Source organism: Vanessa tameamea, chromosome 5 (assembly GCF_037043105.1).
Source record: "Vanessa tameamea isolate UH-Manoa-2023 chromosome 5, ilVanTame1 primary haplotype, whole genome shotgun sequence".
NCBI lineage: Eukaryota > Metazoa > Arthropoda > Insecta > Lepidoptera > Nymphalidae > Vanessa > Vanessa tameamea.
Genome location: NC_087313.1, coordinates 12,926,380 through 12,946,652, shown reverse-complemented (window position 1 = coordinate 12,946,652; position 20,273 = coordinate 12,926,380). Strand labels below are relative to the sequence as shown.

Here is a 20,273-nt window from a genome sequence, read left to right as displayed (position 1 = left end):
ACTTAATAATCAAGTAACTTATTCTACTTACCAATATGTAGGTACGTTCTGTGTTTCCACGCAAGGAGATAAGTATGTACCTACCCACTTTAAATCTAACTTAACACAAACCTATGAATAACAAACAATGATCACAATATTTTTTAGATTTATACTATGTAAAATGAAATTAAAAATATTTAGACTATTTAAAAGTCAGCAAAGTTATTACGATAATATATTATAGTTAAAATTATTGTTAGTTTTGGAGGCGGTGTCAGCCAAGGTAGGTTTGTAAATATATGATATACTCCAAATTTGTAAATTTGGTCTATCGATAAATACACTTCTTCTTGATGTTTTTTTAAACCCTATACGTACATAGTGGTCCTATATAATGACAGAAAATTGGAATCAAAATTGAGTGTTTAAGCAAACATGTCTACCGTCAGGTATTACAATTCATGAACTTTTCTCCTAATCCAAGACAAATAAAAGTCATTCAGATTTACTATTACATTTCCTGTTGAACGTTTAGTTTGTTTTGGCAGAGTATGAATTTTGTTTGTGATTTATTTATTTACAATTGACTTTTTCTTTTGTCTTACATCCAGATGTCGATACACCTGCATCGAATTGTTAACAAAAAAAATATTCGCAATCGTACACTATTGTACAATATTTCTTTTATGTTTAAGAAAAGGGTTGTCATAATTGACCGTATAACAATAAGCAATAAAAACACAGATGTTGGTAATTTATTTAGACAAACTTTACCGGTAATTTTAAGAGGAACTAGAGCACACATTGTAAGGTCTTGCCTTAAAAGTTCACCGTTATGGAAATTTGTCCATACCTTAAAACTATCTACGAATATGAGAGCACATTTGGGGGGAGGAAGTACAAATTTTCCTTCAAAGTTACTTTTAATAGGAGATGGAAAAGTACCTCATTCTGAAAATAAAATTGAAATTGATCGCGATTTAGGAGAAAAAGTGACTAGCATAGAGGATTTAATATCAAAAGTTTACCCTAATATCGTCGAAATAGAAAATATAGATTACCAATGGATGTGTCAAAGGGCAATATTGGCGGCGAGAAATAGTAGCGTTGACGAAATTAACGATCTAATTTTAACCAAACTTCCAGGCGATATAACTACCTACCCATCTATTGATAATGTAATGGATCAAGAAGATGCTGTCCATTACCTACAAGAGTTTCTCAATTCTTTAAACCCGAGCGGCCTTCCACCACATTCCCTGAAGTTAAAAATAGGTGCTGCGATAATTTTACTCAGATATCTTAAACCACCAAATTTATGTAACGGGACCCGCCTTCAAGTAAAATTCCTTCGCAATAACGTGATCGTTGCAACAGTTTTGACTGGTCCGGCAGTTGGTCAAACAGTACTTATACCTCGCATCCCAATGATTCCAAATGATTTACCTTTTAATTTTAAAAGAATTCAATTTCCCATTAAGTTATCTTTTGCCGTAACCATTAATAAATCACAGGGCCTAACATTTAAACACGTAGGAATCGATTTACGTCAAGACTGCTTTTCACACGGCCAACTATATGTCGCGTTGTCAAGATCGGGTTGCGGGCAAAATCAGTATGTTCTTCTACCACAAGAAAATAAAACTAAAAATATAATCTACGCTGAAGTACTGTAAAACATATTATTAAATCTTATTGACGATTATAATAACAAAAACCAACGTGAGCAATCAAACGATAATCATGATAGTGTTTCCGACAACTACGCGAACGAAGTCGCGGGCACAGCTAGTCCATTAATAAAAACGTTATTAGAATCAGTAATTGTTATTAAGTTTGATGTCGCAATAATTATTGATATTGTGAATTTAAGTACAAAACAAAGTCACTCTCCGCTGTTTGTACGGATCTTTTTAACTATGCAATGAATTTTAATGAAATTTTCATCAATAGATTCAAGAGTATATATGTACATATGTATAATACGTGTAATATTTATTTTCATGTTTTATGTTTTTATGTTTGTTCTTTATTGTAACCGTGTAAAACCGGGACGGATAACTAGTATATAATAAATAATGAATACAGCTAAAGGTAGTTATTATAATTACCATATATATATATATATATATATATATATATATCATAATATACTTGGTGGTAGGGCCTTGTGCAAGCCCGTCTGGGTAGGTACCACCCACTCATCAGATATTCTACCGCCAAACAACAGTATCATACTTAATGTAATACCATAAAAAAACCCTACAGTGTATACTTAAATGTGATATATGAATTATTATATTTTAAACTATTGAATGATTGTGATGGAGGACTGAACGATTTCGGTCGCTGCCTTCATTCTAAAGGGAGACCAGCCGAGCAGGATAATATTTCATAAATATGAGCGCAAACACTAACATAATCTGAAATTAAAATATATTTTTATTGAACCCTGAAAATTGTGTGCAGCCACGTCTCACCACAAGACGACTTAGTATTTTTTTATTAAATTATCAAACAAAGAAACACAGTACGTAGCAATACATTGGAATGTTTTTTTTGTTTTATTGATATAAGATTTTTGATTAAACAATAAAACGATAGCGTGTAAATTAAATTCCCAAGTTGATTTGAATTAAATGAAGTACATACGAAACGAAACCTAGAGTTAAACAAATCGGCTAAAAACTAAACGAAACTCGTAACAATAGCAATTATATCAGCTTCTCATCGGTGCAATAGATGTAAACGTATTCATTCACGTGTGATATAGTTTACTTATTCTATGTTTAGGAATAAGTTATTGTTGTTCATTCATTTGCAACTTTTCCGATCCGTGTCGAGGACGGCTATCGATTATTGGGTATATTTTAGATAGCCTACAGGCCTGGTTCTCTCTCTGAATATGTCAAGTATATATATTTATTATATATAGTATATTTCTAAAGGCTTGAATTTAAAAAGAAGTAAAAACAGTTTCTTGTCGGTTCTTAGATAATCTACGTTCCGAGCCGGTGATATTTTGACGAGGTTTGGTTATTTCTTTAGGCTTGTGTTTGATAAGGAGTAACTACGGTTTCTTGCCGGTTATTAGATATTCTTTATACGAACGGATGATAGCTGTACATTTAAAATAATCCCGTAAAATGTCCATTAAGAACTATATTTTGTATTGAGGACAAACATAGCAGATATTTACTGTCTTTAATAATTGTATAGAACTATTCGAATCATTCTCTTTTCGTAAATATTAACAAGAGATTTTGGTTGTTATGTTAAAGATACAAAGCTTATTTTGGCACATCAAACAAATATCTTATTATTGCATTGGAACCGGCCGCGAAATGTCAAACGAGTCACATTGACAGGACCTTGGTTCGAATCCTGTGATACAAAAAGTACAAACCTTTGATGTTGGGTTTGTTAACTCGTCGTAGGGTTGCTTACTGTTAAATAATAAATATGAGTATGTTTAAATATAGTAAATATTTTTTTATTATAAGTATAAATTATATATATATTATAATATTAATATGTTTGTGGTAAAAATAACGAAAGGTGCTGTGGAACACCTATTATATATTAAATAACAGAGAATGAAATACATTAACAAAGTTTGAGAATAATAAAATGACTACAAATAAAATTGTTATTAAAATCCCGTGTGAATTAAAACAATTACAAAAAAAATGTTTATATAATATTATATAAAACCGTATATAATAGAAAGAGAAAGAGGGGGAGGAAATTGTCGCTTGGGGGGAGTCATAAGGCCTTTTTCCTTACTTGATGATTTCTGTCAGTTAATTCGACTGTAAGCCGCGTAATAGAAAATCATTTCAATAAACGCTAACGTATAAAAGATAAAAAAATAAAAATGTTCATGAAATTTCTAATCTGTGGTTTATTGGAAAGTAGACTAACTGAAGTTTCCTTAGATTTCTTACGAGAAAGAAAGTTGTAGAAATGGCAACCCTAACTGTATGAGGTTTTTTAATACGATAGGGTGTTTTTGTTCGAATGATTAGATGTTACATTTAATGTAAAATTAATTAGATTTTGATGATCAGAAGATAATATACAATGAAAATAATCAATTAATTGGATAACCCCTATGGTTTTTGTTTCTAATAACTAATAACTTGAAGCTTTATTATTTCTTATATACAAAACTAAAAAAAAAAGTTTGGTCAGATTTTTAGTTATAATAATTTATTGTGCCTATCGTATCATGGTTTATTAGCACATAAAAGAAATGCTTTTAATAATTTTATAGAATACAAAGTTATATAAAGTGTATATATATACTGACATAAATTAATTTCAATGTTTAATTGATGTGGGATTCAAAATTCATTTCGGAGGATTATAACATATTCCACCAACCCGCATTGGAGCAGCGTGGTGAAATATACTCCAAACCTTCTCCTCAAAGGGAGAGGAGGCCTTGGCTCAGCAGTGGGAAATTTACAGGCTGCTAATGTATAACATATCTGTCGATTAAAATAAAATCAATATTTATTGTGAATGTTACTTTCAATTGTAATAACGGAAATTGTGTACAGAGTTAAAATTATCTTCAATAGGTAGACTTAAAAATATGTGCATTAATACATTGCGCAGTTTATTTAGAAGATAAAAAAGGTTAAATAAATAACTCTTAGCTCTATTAATATAGTGCCGTGGCCGTGAAAGGGCGGGTCCTAGTATTTATTTATCCACAGACCATAATCAGAAACCACAGATTATAAATAGTCCAACGTCAGACGTAAATTAACAGTTATTTTCTGTAAATAAATTAACTAGTCTGTGTTTTTTTATGCTTAATTAAACACGATTGACTTGCTTTTTCTTGTGCAGATATCGACTGACTTCAATGCCGCCCTCACAGGTGACAGCTGACGTCAAATAAACGAGGTAATTATACAAAATTATATATTTTATGATGAGTATATGTCAGATTCGTTATTTTTAATCTGTTATAATATTCGCTGTTAACATTCGTACTCTTTTAAGAAGTAGTAGTTTAAAAAAATACATAATATAAATCAAATCTATTTAACATGAGATTGAAGAATATTTTTGAAGTGACTTCCATTTAAAATACCAATATGTCTCTTTAAAAGTTATCACATATTCGCATATCTTCGTACTTATAAAATTTATAAGTGATGTTGTTCGATTTAGACAATATATCAGGATCCTTTAATACGCTCGTACTATTTCACGCTCATCTTGTATCAATTAAAACAATAATAATAATTCACGCGATACGCCTCCAGCTTTACAACGCTACACACAATAAAACTACGGGAGATTACCCTGATTGTCATCGCAGACCGTAGCTTAAAGCACTATATTTAAGATAGACAAAAATAGACTCTAAGTGTATACTCACTAAGTTTGTTTTTTATTATTGGTTTTTAACATTTGTCCAAGAAAGTGTATGTGGGCCAGAGACAATATAGAACAGAATGCAATGTTGCTTGTCTATGCCCGACGATTTATGGCGCGAGCTGAAGATTTAATTCCGCCATCTTTAAATATTTTTTCTTACTAGTTTGCTATTTTAAGCGTCAGTTTTTATTTTATTTTAACAGAGTTATGTTAACAGTTCGGTCGGTAATTTCATTTCATTATGTAGTTTTGCCTGTTATTTATTTTTTATTATAAAAACTTAATTAAAAATATATCATTAACTGTCCACGGCTTTACATTGTTGTTTATATTTTTATATTTGTTGCTTATATTTGTATCTATTATAGGCTATTAGTTACTTATAAGACAATACAGTTTTTAAAAGAAACGTTTTTAAACTTGGAGATACTTTCGAGGCACGCCCACTCGTCTCCGCATTCATGTTTTCGCCCCAAATTTGCGATAATTTGGCAATACGTCACTTCTTAGTACACGGTAATAACATAATTACCGATTGTAATACTTGTAATCTTATACTGTAATTTCTGTAATGAGTATTCGTAGCTTACATAATTGCAGCTTGGCGTGGATGCTTGACTTTTACAGTAATTATTAAACGGTAACACTTAGGAATAACCGCTTTATTTGTGTCACACGGTCTATTGAATATTGTATTAATATTCTTTCACTGGTAGTTCAAGTTCGTCTCGTAGGACGTTATCGTTCAGTGTTACCAGATTAATTTCGAATAAAAATGTTAAATGCGAGATGCATCATAAAAGTGCGACGATTAAGGGCTCCTCACCTTTTGGGAAGGTTTAAAATAAAGTGTTATGGGTGGTAATAGCAACCTACTAATGCATTATATATTTATGTCCCGATAAAAATTGATTGGAGCAGTGTAATTAATGATTCAAATCAGATGTAATGATTGACAATGAATGAGGTTACTCAAATGAAAACAAGTTATTTACATTCAAAAATAGTTTTACTTGTACTTTAGAATTGCAAAGCGTTACTCAATTGTTAATATAAGATTATATTGAAAAATCATTAGTATTCATATTGTGTAGACTGCAGAGGCACCGTATTTTCCTTTAAAGCCATGCGTCATAATTTTTATTCCATTTGTGTACCTAACAATATTTTTTATTTTTTTAAAAAGATAAGATTTCAAATTTAATTTTAATTTTATATAGTCTGTGTGTATTTTTTGTTTCTTTTCTCAATTTGATTCGAAATCAAAATTAAACCGACTCAAAATTAAATACTCGTTTATTACAACAAAAATGGATGATATTCAGTGTTGTTTTAAAGGGGGCTGTTAGTTTTTTACTAAGGGAGATTCCATATTTAAATGCAATAAAATAAATAAAAATAAAAAAAAAGTATTTTCCGAAAAGTGATTGGAATATTTTTACATTCAAGCTTTTTTCGCTGGTTAGCACTTCGTCTGAATTATTTACTCTTAGGTCATGACATAATCTTCTCCAGTGGGCGTGGCGGTTTTGCATTGTGTCATCGACCGTTTTTTTAGTCAGGTGGAAATATCCGATTATTCATTGTAAATGTTAGATTTTTTTTAAAAAACAGCACTATATTAATCACGTGGACCTAAACGATTATATCATTAAGTAACTTGATATCACACAAATAGATAATTTTTACTTATATTAAATTCGATGTTGCGCGTCAACCGATTTCTCCGCCCGTATTCCGTACCTATATTTAGATTATAACGCAATATCCGCCCTGATTTTTATTTCCTCCACAAATATAAGTAAAGATACTCGTATGATTGAGATAATATATGTAAGCATATATAAATATATTAGCAAATATTAATCAATGGTGCAATCTTTTAAAACGAATAGTTTAAATACTTTTTATAATGGTTATCCTCGTGTATTTTGACTGCATTTTTCAATAATTGTCTTAAGGACAACAATCGCCCGGGTGTAAGCCGTGTTCTGGCGATCTCCAATCCCCCAAGAAGAAGAGTTTATGAGACTTTCTGGGGCGCTTCACTGATGGTCCAAGATTTAATCATATTGGCTAGGCGGCGCTAACGCGTTTCATGCAACCTGGATTAAGACGGTCCTGAAGTATATTATTTATTTCCAATGGTGGCAGGGGCTGGTAGTTCATTTTTCGCCCAGAGGACCGGGAGTGCTATTCGACGGGGAAAAGGTTATAGCATCCTTGCCAGCATTCCACGCGGTCATGTTTTGTACAGTAGCTATTTTTATATACTTATTTTTAAGAGCTATTAACTTAACTACCTAAGTGTTTGTATACATTTTCTATACAAGCCTTTGCAGTGTATGAATAAATATAAGTTAAGGAATCGACTTGGGTAAATTCAAACCACTTATTTTGTGGCTTTATTTGACGACCAATAATAAATAATCTAGCAGTTCTAAGAAGGTTAAATGCCTTGTTTATCTTATACGCCTGTGCTAGGCTGCAGTGACGATCGATGTTTGCATACAATATTGACTATTCTCGCTAACAAGAGTATTTCACTCCGTTATTCATGCAATATTTTCTATAATATAAGTTTTATAGTTAATTGTATAGTAACTTGCTAGAGTATAGTAAGTTTTAAAGGATATAACTGAGTTAAATTCATCCATCAGACAGAGTTACTTTCGTATTTATAATATTAGGAGAGAAGTGCACCTTGTTTATCAGCTTACGTAATGTTTGACTTAGAATTGAATTAAATATTTATTTAATACATCATTGTAGGCGGTTTATAGAGTACTCATTCCTCCCTATAGTTCTTACCTACGGAACCTCAACACGAAATTTAGTATCAAATATTGGAATGAGAGAACTGCGCATATTTCTGTAAAATATTTACATTATCCATAAATAATTAAACATCATGAATGGAACGAAAAATAAATAGCATATTTTATATTATGAGGAAAAAATAGTTTTCCCATATTTCCTTGATATATCGTATCGTTGAAATCTTTTATATGGCAATAGACACAAAACGATTGCATTTACTATTTCGATAATTTTGTAATTCATACTAATTTTAAAGATTAAATAACATTGTTATTATTATAACAATAATAAATATTTTTTATTCATAATCATCTTGTTACAGTGTTAAATTAAATTTAAATCTACCACCAATTAAAAAATTAGATTCTACCAAGAAGAACCGGCAAGAAACTAGGTAGTATAGTACTTAAATTATAAAATTCCACTATTGATAAAATAAGCTTTTAAATTTTCGCTGTCTCACATTAGGTTAGGTAAACAGTACGCATTGTGTCTTTTTGGCATTTAAAAGGTAAATTATTTTTTGTAAACCATATTGATATCATTGATATTGAATTGTTTACATTGTCTCAATTAGCTTGTTTTCTGCCAACTTAAAGTTTTAATATTTAGGCAATTAACCTTAAATAACTAAGTAATTATATGCCTTAATAATTAAATTATTAAGGCATTTCATCTTCTTAGAACTGCTTTATATATAAAAAGGAAGATCATTTATATATAACAAAAATAAAAAAGTACCCAAAATTGATCCCTGTTGAACACTCATTACTAGTACTTTACCAGAAGATTTTAATATATTAATACCTGTTAATTGATTGATTTTTTATTGAAAACAGGTAATCAAATAACAAATTTACATGCTTTCCTAAGCTTGGGAGTGAACCATCCAGATTTCTGACTTTGAGATACAATTAAGAATTTCTTAACAACAAAACATTATAAATATCTGAAAACAGTTTTAGTCGACTGATCAGACGGGAATCCGATGATTATCCGATGATTTTATTGAAAAAATAATAATATTGATAAAAAGGGAAAATTGTAGCTTGCATATTTATTTTTACGACATTTAAAAAATATATATATGATTTTGCACCTCTAAAAGATCAAAATATTTGCTTTGTTGCTAAGAAAATATTCAAGGGCACGTTGAGTACATAAGTCATTATGACATCCGTGACCGGAAATGAGTAATTGGTCATCATGACGCCGACGACTGACGCCCGGTGACCGATCGGTTACTAAATGGAAAACTTGCAATATCTTTAAACATTTGCATTAAAAAACGTGTTGCATTGGTTTCATATCACAAGATCATCAATTTACGAACATCTCAACAGTTTTACTATGTTTTTTTGTTATTATTATACATTGCAGATTTAATAAAAAAATGGTTTGTCGACGTTGAGAATTAACTAATGAAAACATAAATATTAAATAAAACAAATATCTCAATTGCAAAAATTAGTACGGTTTGAAATGGTGGAAGGATTGCTGACAAAATTTACCAAATCACAATTCCGATTTTAGTCTTTATAAGTTAAAATACCTACAAAAATGTGTCAAGTATAGAATTGTATTGAAACATTTAATTTGCTACCGGATCTGTTTAAAATGTGACTCAATAAAGATCACATTAATATGACGTTCTTTCAACATCATTGTAGTTACGTTAGACAGATTAAAATAGCGACATACTTTGTGCCGTGTTTCGTAGAAAAGGGAGTTTGTTAGAAATTTCATCATAATAAGATACTTATTAATACGATGAGCGTCTGTGCCCAGTTGCACAGAACACGTTAATCTAAATAGATGATTGCAAGTGCAAACTTAAGCCAATTTTTATAATAAATAATTTACAGAAAAACTTAATAACATTTCATTGACTAGACCGACTAGGCAGTCATAATAATTATCAAAAAAAAACTCTTAATTAGGGGTAAAGCGGTTATTAAGTAGGTCATTTTTAATATTTTATAGGAAATATATTAAATTTGCTGCACAACTTATTTGATGTTTTCGAATGTATTGGGTATGTATACCCTTCGGTGGACCTAGTAATCGAAGTATAAAACTCATTAGTACGTAGAAGTACACTTCTTTAGCTTTATTGCAGTATATATATAAAGATAATAGATGACAGAAGCTGTCAAAGATTTCGATGTAATCTTAACAAGATAATTTTTCTTGTACCATTTTCTTACCCACCTAGTCCATCGTGTCGTCAATGAGACATTATAATGGATTCTATTTTTAATACATTTATGGTAAAAAAATACTGCAAACTAGAAATAGTAACATCACACAGTAATCTAAATGATCACTTGAACAGTCGTGAAAATAAACATACTCGATGTTTATTAGAACAGAACTGGAAATCAGGCTGAAATTATCTTTACATCGTAGGCGAGTACTCGCCCGAGTGACTCGACCGGCCGTGTCAAACGAGTCAAAGATGGCGGCTGAGATGTTTACCAGCAAAATTCTTTATTCTTTTTGTTACATAGTGTAAATAAAAGATAGTATAACTTTTTGCATGTGCTTTAATCATTTAGTTTTTTATATAAAAGATGAAGGTCGTTGTTGTGAACGAAACAGGTTTATACGACTTTGATAAGTTGTAAAAAGTGTCGAGGCATACTATAGGTAAAGTTAAAACTTACTTTAACTTTGCGTGGTAAATTTCCTTTAAAGCTGTTATTAAAAATAAAACAAAATTTGTAAGACACAATTCAGTAATTTTGTATTAAAAGTAGATTAGTGAAATCACTCGAACTATAATCACAACCACTCTATAAATGTTAAGGTTATGTTAATATTTGCTATTCGCAACTCAAAATCAATACAAATGATTATTTGACACATTTTTTATCTTATGGACGAGTAGATAGATTAGGTCTGAACCTTACTTTAACTTTGCATCTCATTAGATTAAAAAGTTAAACATCATAATGATATTAGTAGCATATATAGTAGCATCACGAGAAACAAAAATCTCATCGTGTCATTTCGACGACATTATTTGGTCTACGGCCCATTTTTTAGCTTATGACCCTCAAAGTTTTTAAATAAAGACTTAGCAATACATAACTTACGAGTAAAAATGAAAAAGTAGATCGGCTTTCTTTTTATGCACTTATATACCAAGTTTTCCTACGGGGTCAGATGTTGCTTACCCTGGATTTAGGTGTCGCCTTCTCTATAACATCTTATATCTATATCAGTTTACAACGTTTCGATTCATTCATGCGAATCCAAAGTCAATTTACATCCGAGAAAATCTTATCCAAGACTGATTTTTCTTTTATTCAAGCGTGAAACTATAAAGTGAAAATTGTCATTTATACGACTGACTGTTTAAAGTTGTAAATTACAAAAAAAAAATATAGAAAATGGTCATTCAGAAGGTTCGCGCTTAACGATATGTGTATATCTCACGTTTTTGCATCTCAATATGGTTTAACGTGCACCCATTTGTTTAATGACATGTGCGTTACGTGCACAGATAGCAACATTTATTATAATCTTACGGAATGTGCATTTTCTGTATAAACTATGATTTTATGACCATTTCTATGTGTTGGCATTGGCTGTTATAAGGATCCACGTAAGGTACTTTGTTATAACCTGTATTATGGACATAAGGTTTAGTTCAATTGTATTTATTACGTAACACGACAAAAAAATAAATAATTTAAAGAGATTTGATGTAGATTCTATATAAATTAACAGTTCACAAAATTGTTTACTTGTCGGAATGAAATTATACCTTTACCAATACGAGAATAAAAAAATAACTTTTGCGAAATTAATGGTTGTCTGAAATTTGGTCTCGCCAATATTTTTTATGTAAATAAATTTAAATGTAACTTATATAAACAGAATTCTATAAATATATATATATTTGAAGATTTAATTGCTATAATTTATAAGCTTAGTACGTAAAGGAGAGAGAGAGACTCGAACATATTTCAAGATTATTTCTATCGTATGTACACTACCTTAAATTTTGACGTGAGGATGACAAATAGCACGTTGATGGAATAAATTATCAGGTCGATAACATAAGAATATGTTTGAAAGAAATGTACGTGTATTTTATTTGAGCAAGATTTCGGTGTTCACATAAACTTTTGGTTCATAAACAACTGAACTTTTATCTGATTATGGCGAAAAAGGCATAAAATATGCATGAATGTATCCTCTAAACGGCGGTTCGTGTGTGTCGTAAATATAAATGATCTGTTAGCGAATGATAATAATATGTAAAATTATATTTCAGAATAATAATTACTAAGGTCTACTGGAATCGAACGTTAATTTTGTTGTTAATGTTAGACTTATGAACCAGCTTTGGATTTTATTATCTGTGAAAAAGGATAGGTAGTTGTGGAATGTCATTTGAGCAAATTAAAGTAGCGTGTTTTTCTAACTGATCACAAAAAAAAGATTCTTGAATGGGTCAGATAACGATTAAGCGTAACTTTTTATTAAAGCATTAATTAATGTTTATATGTCTTATATGATATATTATTTGCTTATATGTATTATAGAAAGAGGTTTCTTACATACAATTATACGTAATACAATTTGAAAAGAGGTATTATATTAATTTAATACAGAGGTAAATTTATTTTACGCCAGTAAATATCTATGTATTCGATTGTTATGTAATTTTCACGATAGACACGACACGACATAGACAATATGTTTATTATTCGTATAATTTTTGCGATTTATTTTATTATATAAACGTAGTATTCCAGCAAATACTGTCAACATTATAACATATAAGAATACACCTACACATGTAAGACTAGTAAATAAAGGTCCACGGCATCATTTATCTTATTGGAAATAATAGTACTATATACTGCAACGTTATATAATAGTTTAAACAAATGAACATACTGAGTTAATGATAATTGCTGTATACCATAGTAGGAAAAACATTTAAGTAACAACCTGTTTATTTTTATTAAGTTGTGTCCAAGTGGAAATATATTATTAACAAATATTAGCGGTACTATAAATAATAAAAACAACAAAAATCTACGTTTTCTTCATATAGTAGGGACCGGAAAAAGGAGTACCTGTATTGTTACGACGGAAATGCGTTAAACAAAATATTTTCTCTTGATTTAGTTATTTACCATACTTCATGTTCTGGAATTAAAGTAAGAGATAACTCAACCGGAATATCTTATACTCAATATACTTATATAGAAAATTCATTAAAAGTTGGAGCCGGTTCGGAAATTGCTGAAACAAATCAACGGCTCAAACGTTAGTGTCAAATTCCAAATGATGGAAAAATATTTTATATATGACATATTATAACTCTGTCTCATTCCCTCCACTGTTGACAGATGGAGTGATTAATATTTCCCACCGAGAATGCAATGCAACGTTAAAATGCTGCTAGCAATCTTAGTCATTTCAAGTACTTATACAATTACTATTTTTAAATTTAAATGTATATTTAATAAAATGTACAAGTTTATACATTTTCGTTTTTTAAGGACAATTTGTACCATCAAATAACGAGGGGTCAGATATTTTTTATTGCTTGTATGAAGTCTGCATATAGAGAAGTAAACAGGAGCCGCATTTCTAGGTATCGGTTGATGTTCAATGCGTTTACAAGTGGCATTGTTAGCATACAGTGTTGCATAGAATGACAATAGTCGCGTGACTCAGAGAATTAACATCTTGTGCGGCATCGGTTAAACATTTGTTTTATGTGGTCTCTTCTTCCGGTACAAGTGTGCGAATCTTTGCGACTGACTATTATATGACGTTATTTTTTTTTTTTAGGTTTTGAAAATGGATGTGGATGGATATAGAGGTAGGGGAAGACCCAAGAAACGATGGATGGATTGTGTGAAAGACGATATGGTTAGAAAGAATGTTACTAGTGAGATGACGTCCGACAGAGAAGTATGGAAGAAGAAGACATGCTGCGCCGACCCCAAGTAGAGTTGGGATAAGGGCAGGAGGATGATGATATTATATGACGTTATTTATTTTGCATTTTAATTTTTTACTTAACGTCTCAGTCTTGGACAGTAATGATTATTTCCTGTTCACAATGTATTTGCTGTTTTGACATTGCGGTAACTTTTATTTTTGCAAGATATGTTTCTTTAATATAAGATATACATACCCTTCTCGTTTCTGATTTTATCGTAAATCCTACACTTTTTTCGTATTGTTTTTATGTTTCTGATACTGTTGTAAAAATTACACATCAGATTTTATATATTTATTATGTATATGAAACTGGCTCCTTATAACAAGCTTTTGTCTGTTAGTTACCATAACGGGCTATTATTAAGGTATTATATATCAACCAATATTATATTAAATTAGTCATAGCACACAAACCATCATCCTCCAACACCATCGAGGGGTGAATTAATATAAGTTGCCTAGTCCTTGCCCGGGACTCAACTATCTCCTTACCAAATTTCATCTAAATCGGTTCAGCGGTTCAAGCGTGACGAGGTAACAGACAGAGATACTTTCGTATTTATAATATTACTATAAATGTCACTAATGTGTCACCTACGTGATCTTTGTGATTGGCTGTAATAGCTGACATTTTCTCACTCCCTTTAAGCCGGATCGAACCTCTCCTAGAACCATGGTACTGCTAATTGTCGCCGTTTTCTGTGGAATTGCTAATATGGGTAGTATATAACGTGTTAATATTAAAGATCCTTTTTTATTATATATACATAATGAGTAATAAAAAAAAACTTCACGTCATTCGATCGATAAATAGAATGAAAATGTGTCATCGCAACCACATTATTATGCTGATAAATAATAAAGTATATGTCGCTGTATACATTTAAACGTAATCGTTGTTGAGCAAACGCATCTGTTGGATTTTTAAATCAATCCGGTTATCACAATAATATCTTTCATTGTATACTTGTATATAGATACCATTATTTTGTATCGTATGACGATTATAACTATTTGAGTCTAGGTGACCTTTGACAAATTTCGGTTAAAATCTTAGCGTTTGTTCGATAACAAAATATTTTTTTATGTGAAAATTTGCCTAAGAATATCACACGTGTGTAGTCCATACTCAGTGGGATTTAAATGGCAGGTCTCGTCGATCTAATATTATAACCAAGAGGCACTTGTCGTATTTAGTTCGTTAAAAATTTAATGAAAAGGTTACTGTGCTTTTCGGACAAAATAGATATATCTTATCTTAAATATATCATCTTTTAGACATTTTGAAGATCCAAAACTTTGTATACAAACTTTAATCTTAAGTTCCACCCTCTAATGTGGTAAATTAATAAAATATACTGCAATTTAATGCAAACAAAAGCTAAAATACCAATTTTTTTTTTTCAAACATCACAATTGGTGAATTCCTATACAAAATTTCACCACCCATTTATCCCTTTAGACATTGAATCCTCTCTTGATGAAAAATCCTCTTTTATCATCTACGTTACGTAAGGAATTGTTCTGGAAAATCTAATCATGATATACCCAGCTATAACAGTTTAGGCTGTGTGTTGTTTGCCAGACAGTAATTTTAAAATTGTATTAAGTACCTGGAAATAAAAAAAAAAAAACAGGTTCCAGTAATACTCTTTACTGGGATCAGTTTATGCAGCCGAAACGGACATTTTGGCTTCAAAACTGTCTGAAGTAAAAATATACGCCTCTAAGAGGTAAGTTCCTCCTTTTTTGAAGTTCTTTAAATAAGAAACCGTTCACGCATTCATCTTCTGAGTATGTATAACGTGATTTAAGATAAACATCGTGTCTATTTATAGATATAGATACAGATATCGAAGCATTAGATACCGGTAGGCGTGTAACAGTATTGTTATCTCGTCTTCATATCTACATACAAAGGTGATGAGCGATTATGATAGACTTTGTATCAATAACGGTGAGCTTTTTGTGTTCGGAAACAATGTCTAACGATGACATGTGCATTTCGTATTTTTTATTGAATAATGTTATTCGTAATTCGAATATTAGTTACGAGTCGTTTTTTTTAATCGATTCGATTAAGTTACAGTTGCGAACAATTGACTGAAGCTGTTATTCGATTGTTTTTTTTTTTTAATGAAATTTTAGGCGGACTGATAAATGGGCCACCTGATGTTAAATGGTCACCACCGCTTATAGACATTAGCGCTGTTAGAAATATTAACCATCCCTTACTGCGCCAATGCGCCACCAACCCTGAGAACTAAGATGTTATGTCACTTGTACTCAGTCATCCTTCAAACCGGAACACAATAATACCAAGTATTGCTGCTTGGCAGCAGAATATCTGGTGAGTGGGTGGTACCTACCCAGACGGGCTTGCCCTCCCACCCTATCTGTTCTTAGAGAAGTTGAAGTTAGGTTATTTTATTGACGTTCGGCCATTTCTTTTACCAGGTGAGTGTAATTCTGAGAATGTCAGCTGTAGTTAAAAACACAATGAAAAGTACGATAATGTTTATGATATACACAAATGGTATGTGTTGTAATAAAAATAAATTTGACATTTTTGATAAAAGAAGGGACATAAAACAATAATAAACAAGATCGGAAAGATTTATCTTCAATTTGATTTTTGTAGATATACTTCTTTTGGCACGATATCATTAAGGGGTAAGTGCGCTTTTTTTTCTATTGTTATGCGAGCGCAAATGAAAACTAAACGATAAAGTTGCTCCCTAAACCGACACTTAAGGCAAGTCGCTCGAAATAGATAATTTAAATACCTTAACATATTTTACTTTATATATATGTTTTTTTTTATTATAAATTTAAATTGTGAGTTATTTTTATTGATGAGAAAAGATGATTTTAATATAATTATTATTATCATTTTGTTATTAACAAGTAGATATTTTATTGTAATCGCTGAAGATGTAGAACTTCTCACTCGCGTATATAATTATACCTTATTATGGCTGTGTTTTTGCTTCTTAGTTCTGAAAATAAAACAATTTTTTTTTTTTCTAAAATAGAAATTAACTTTATCCATCCTGTAGATTCTTTTGAATTGTTTTTTAAGTAGCTGGAATGAAATATAGTAGTTACTCTTTTCCACTAATATTTTTTTTACAAAGGAGCTATTGCTCAAATGTGCCTTCAACGAAGTTAATACTTCAATAATTTCTCACCAAGACAAAATATTTACTTACAGCGATCGTTTGTTGTTGCACACCGAACACACTGTATAATATAATATGACACGGTACAGAGAATTGCCATATAACAAAAATTAAAACTATCTGCAGTTCTGCACATTAGAAACACTTCAGATCACCTTCGTGTTCTACATTCCATGGTCTTTCACAATAGTTGGATTCGCTCTTTCACGTAAGATGTATTATATATATAGAATGTTTTTTATTCTGTTGATTATTATGTAATATTTCACATACTAGCTGAACTTGCGGCCTTACTGCAATTTATAAAACTTTACCCTATGATCTTCCTCGGGACTCAAACTAATTTCGTACCAAATATCATCCAAACTCAGCTCTTTTAACGTGAAGACGTAACTGACACTTACTTTCGCATTTATAATATCAGTACGGATTGCAGTATCTCATTTTGGTTATAAATTATAAAGAGTATTGTTGGATAAAAATAACTGATCAACAGTTTGAATTTCCCCTGGCAAGTATATATTATATTAAGTATTTATAATTCGGATTCGTAGTTTTCCTTATTCATCAATGTAAGCAGTGGTAGTTTTTTTAAACCTAAATTTGTTATATTTTAAAGCCAGAAATGGCTTAAAGATTCAGGTTATAATATTTATTTTAGTAGTAGTATATTTTTCTTTTGTAATGACCAGATTGTAAATTGCAATTCTCCGTTGAAAGTCTTAATCTTTATCTTTACTTGTTGCAGTTAAGACGACAATGTGACGACACGTTCCCGCCACAAGTGTCCGCCATCTTGTTTTTCAAACGCAAACTACCAGGTAATATTAATATTGTATTTGTTTTCAATAAATATTTACATAAATAATATCTATGTTTGTGTAATACAACTACAAAAGTACGAAAACGTCGATTTTTTAAAATTATTATTTAAAACGTCATCTCGCCATTATCAGTCTCCATTTCAAAACTACAGAAAATTAAATATTTTTGTTAGAGTCAATAACATATCGTTTTTTTTTTAATAGTATTTATTCAAGTAGGCTCACGACAACACTTTTGAATCGTCATGTAAAGCTAACACTGGTTCGGAATGTATATTACTACAATAAGTCAATAAGAATGTATGCTTATCGAGATTACTTTAAAAATAAAATGGTTAATTCTATCTCCGTAATTTTAACCAATCAGGAATCGAATATTAAATATGAAAGTTGAACTTTTAAAATGGCAACTGACAACTATTATCAATTTCGATTGTAATAACAAATAAATTAATTACTTTAACGATCGAAAATATTTCGATTGATTATTCAAATACGTTAAATTATTTGTTTAATGGTTCATTATTTACGAACTTTGGTTGGTTATTTATGGTATTTACGAAAAATTTTGTATCCAACTCAATTTTTATTTAGTACAAATGCAGAAAATAATACTTATCTGTTCTATTTTCTTCATTTAATTGGCAAATAAAAAATATGTTTGTAGTAACCACTATACAAGTAACTAAACACTAACCACGATATTCTAATCAATTATTGTAAGTACGCCTCTATATTTAGTATTAGAAATACGATGCACAGTAAATTCTTCACCGTTACAGATAAATAAACCATAGCACTTAATATAAGTATGGAATTTATCTCTCAACATATTTATTACGGCGCGCTCAGACATTAAATAAATCAAATTCTTAGGATGCTCTTACAACTATTATAATGCAAGGCTAACTGGTAACACACGCACACACGCTTAAACACGCACACACATAACATGCTAAATTCTATTTAATTTTACATAATACACTGAAGAAATTTTTATGCACTAATCAGTGCATGCTTGTTTTTGAGCAAAAAAAACATCTCGCACACACACTTCGCGTTAACAGTCATCAATTGATTATTAAAGTATATATTAAGTCGTTTTTTATTTGTAAAAATATAAGTAATAGCAAATAATTCTATGATAGATTCACTCTTTTCTCTTAATGTTTATTAAATACTTTATTAGTAATTGCATGACGAGTGAGCTTAGCGTATGCGCACGCACGCTTTGCACGATCGAACTCGTGTATACGTACATATTTGTCGCGTCTTGTCATAAACCACGTGCACTATGACTAGCAGTCGAGCTTACAACCAATATACTTAGAAATAATTGGTATTCACTGATTAGTTTTCAAGGAAGACGTGCGTTACTTTTAAGACTAAAATTGTGTTTTCTTTTTTTGTAATTTTATTGCATTTGAATTTTAACTTTATATTTACATTTTACGTTTACGAACGAATGAAAATGTTTACGTTAAAAAGCTATTAGTAAATATATTTACCCGTGTGTTAATTTTTTATAGGAAATTGTAAATCAACCGTAAGAGGACAAAAGACAAATAAACAATATTTTACATTGAATTGACGCAATTTTACCTTAAATATAATCTATGATATTCTTCATGGATTTGCAACAGAATGGCTGTTTTAATGTCGATGAAGCTGTTATCGAAACTTTGGTAGTAAAATAAAGAGGATAAAAGTAGTTAAGTAGGATAGTGTTGGATTATAAATAAAGATATATCAATCAAGAAGTGTCAGTAGTGTCATAATATTGCTAAGCTATTACCAAGTGGCATGGTATGCATAAATATAAGTGTTTATATTTATTCCTTCTTCAATTCGAATAAATAGATTATTGAAGAAGAGTAATTACGGAGTATATTGCCAGTTATTCTCAGCTTTACATTATGCTAAGTGTCATTGGGATTCAGTACAACAAAGGTTTTTCCAACAAGCTACTTTTTTCAACCATTAATTTGTTATTCGGACGGTGAACTTTGTGCTCTGTGTCAGTTTGATGAGTGAGTAAATTAGTCTAATCACAGGTTCAAGGAACATGATATCTGAAATCGCATGATTGACA

The 20,273-nt window shown here is 30.5% G+C and overlaps 1 protein-coding gene across 5 annotated transcripts in view; it reads left to right on the top strand.

Moving 5' to 3' along the window:
* Pot (papillote) overlaps window positions 1-20,273 on the top strand; it is a 74,695-nt gene that overhangs the window by 22,357 nt on the left and 32,065 nt on the right. For 3 of the 5 annotated variants that reach the window (XM_026645426.2, XM_026645427.2, XM_064221023.1), the window contains exons 2-3: window positions 4,843-4,899; window positions 18,106-18,178. The gene's annotated coding sequence lies outside the window, so the exon portion shown is untranslated. The remainder of the gene's footprint in view (window positions 1-4,842; window positions 4,900-18,105; window positions 18,179-20,273) is intronic. The other 2 variants (XM_026645425.2, XM_064221024.1) reach the window with 2 other exon arrangements.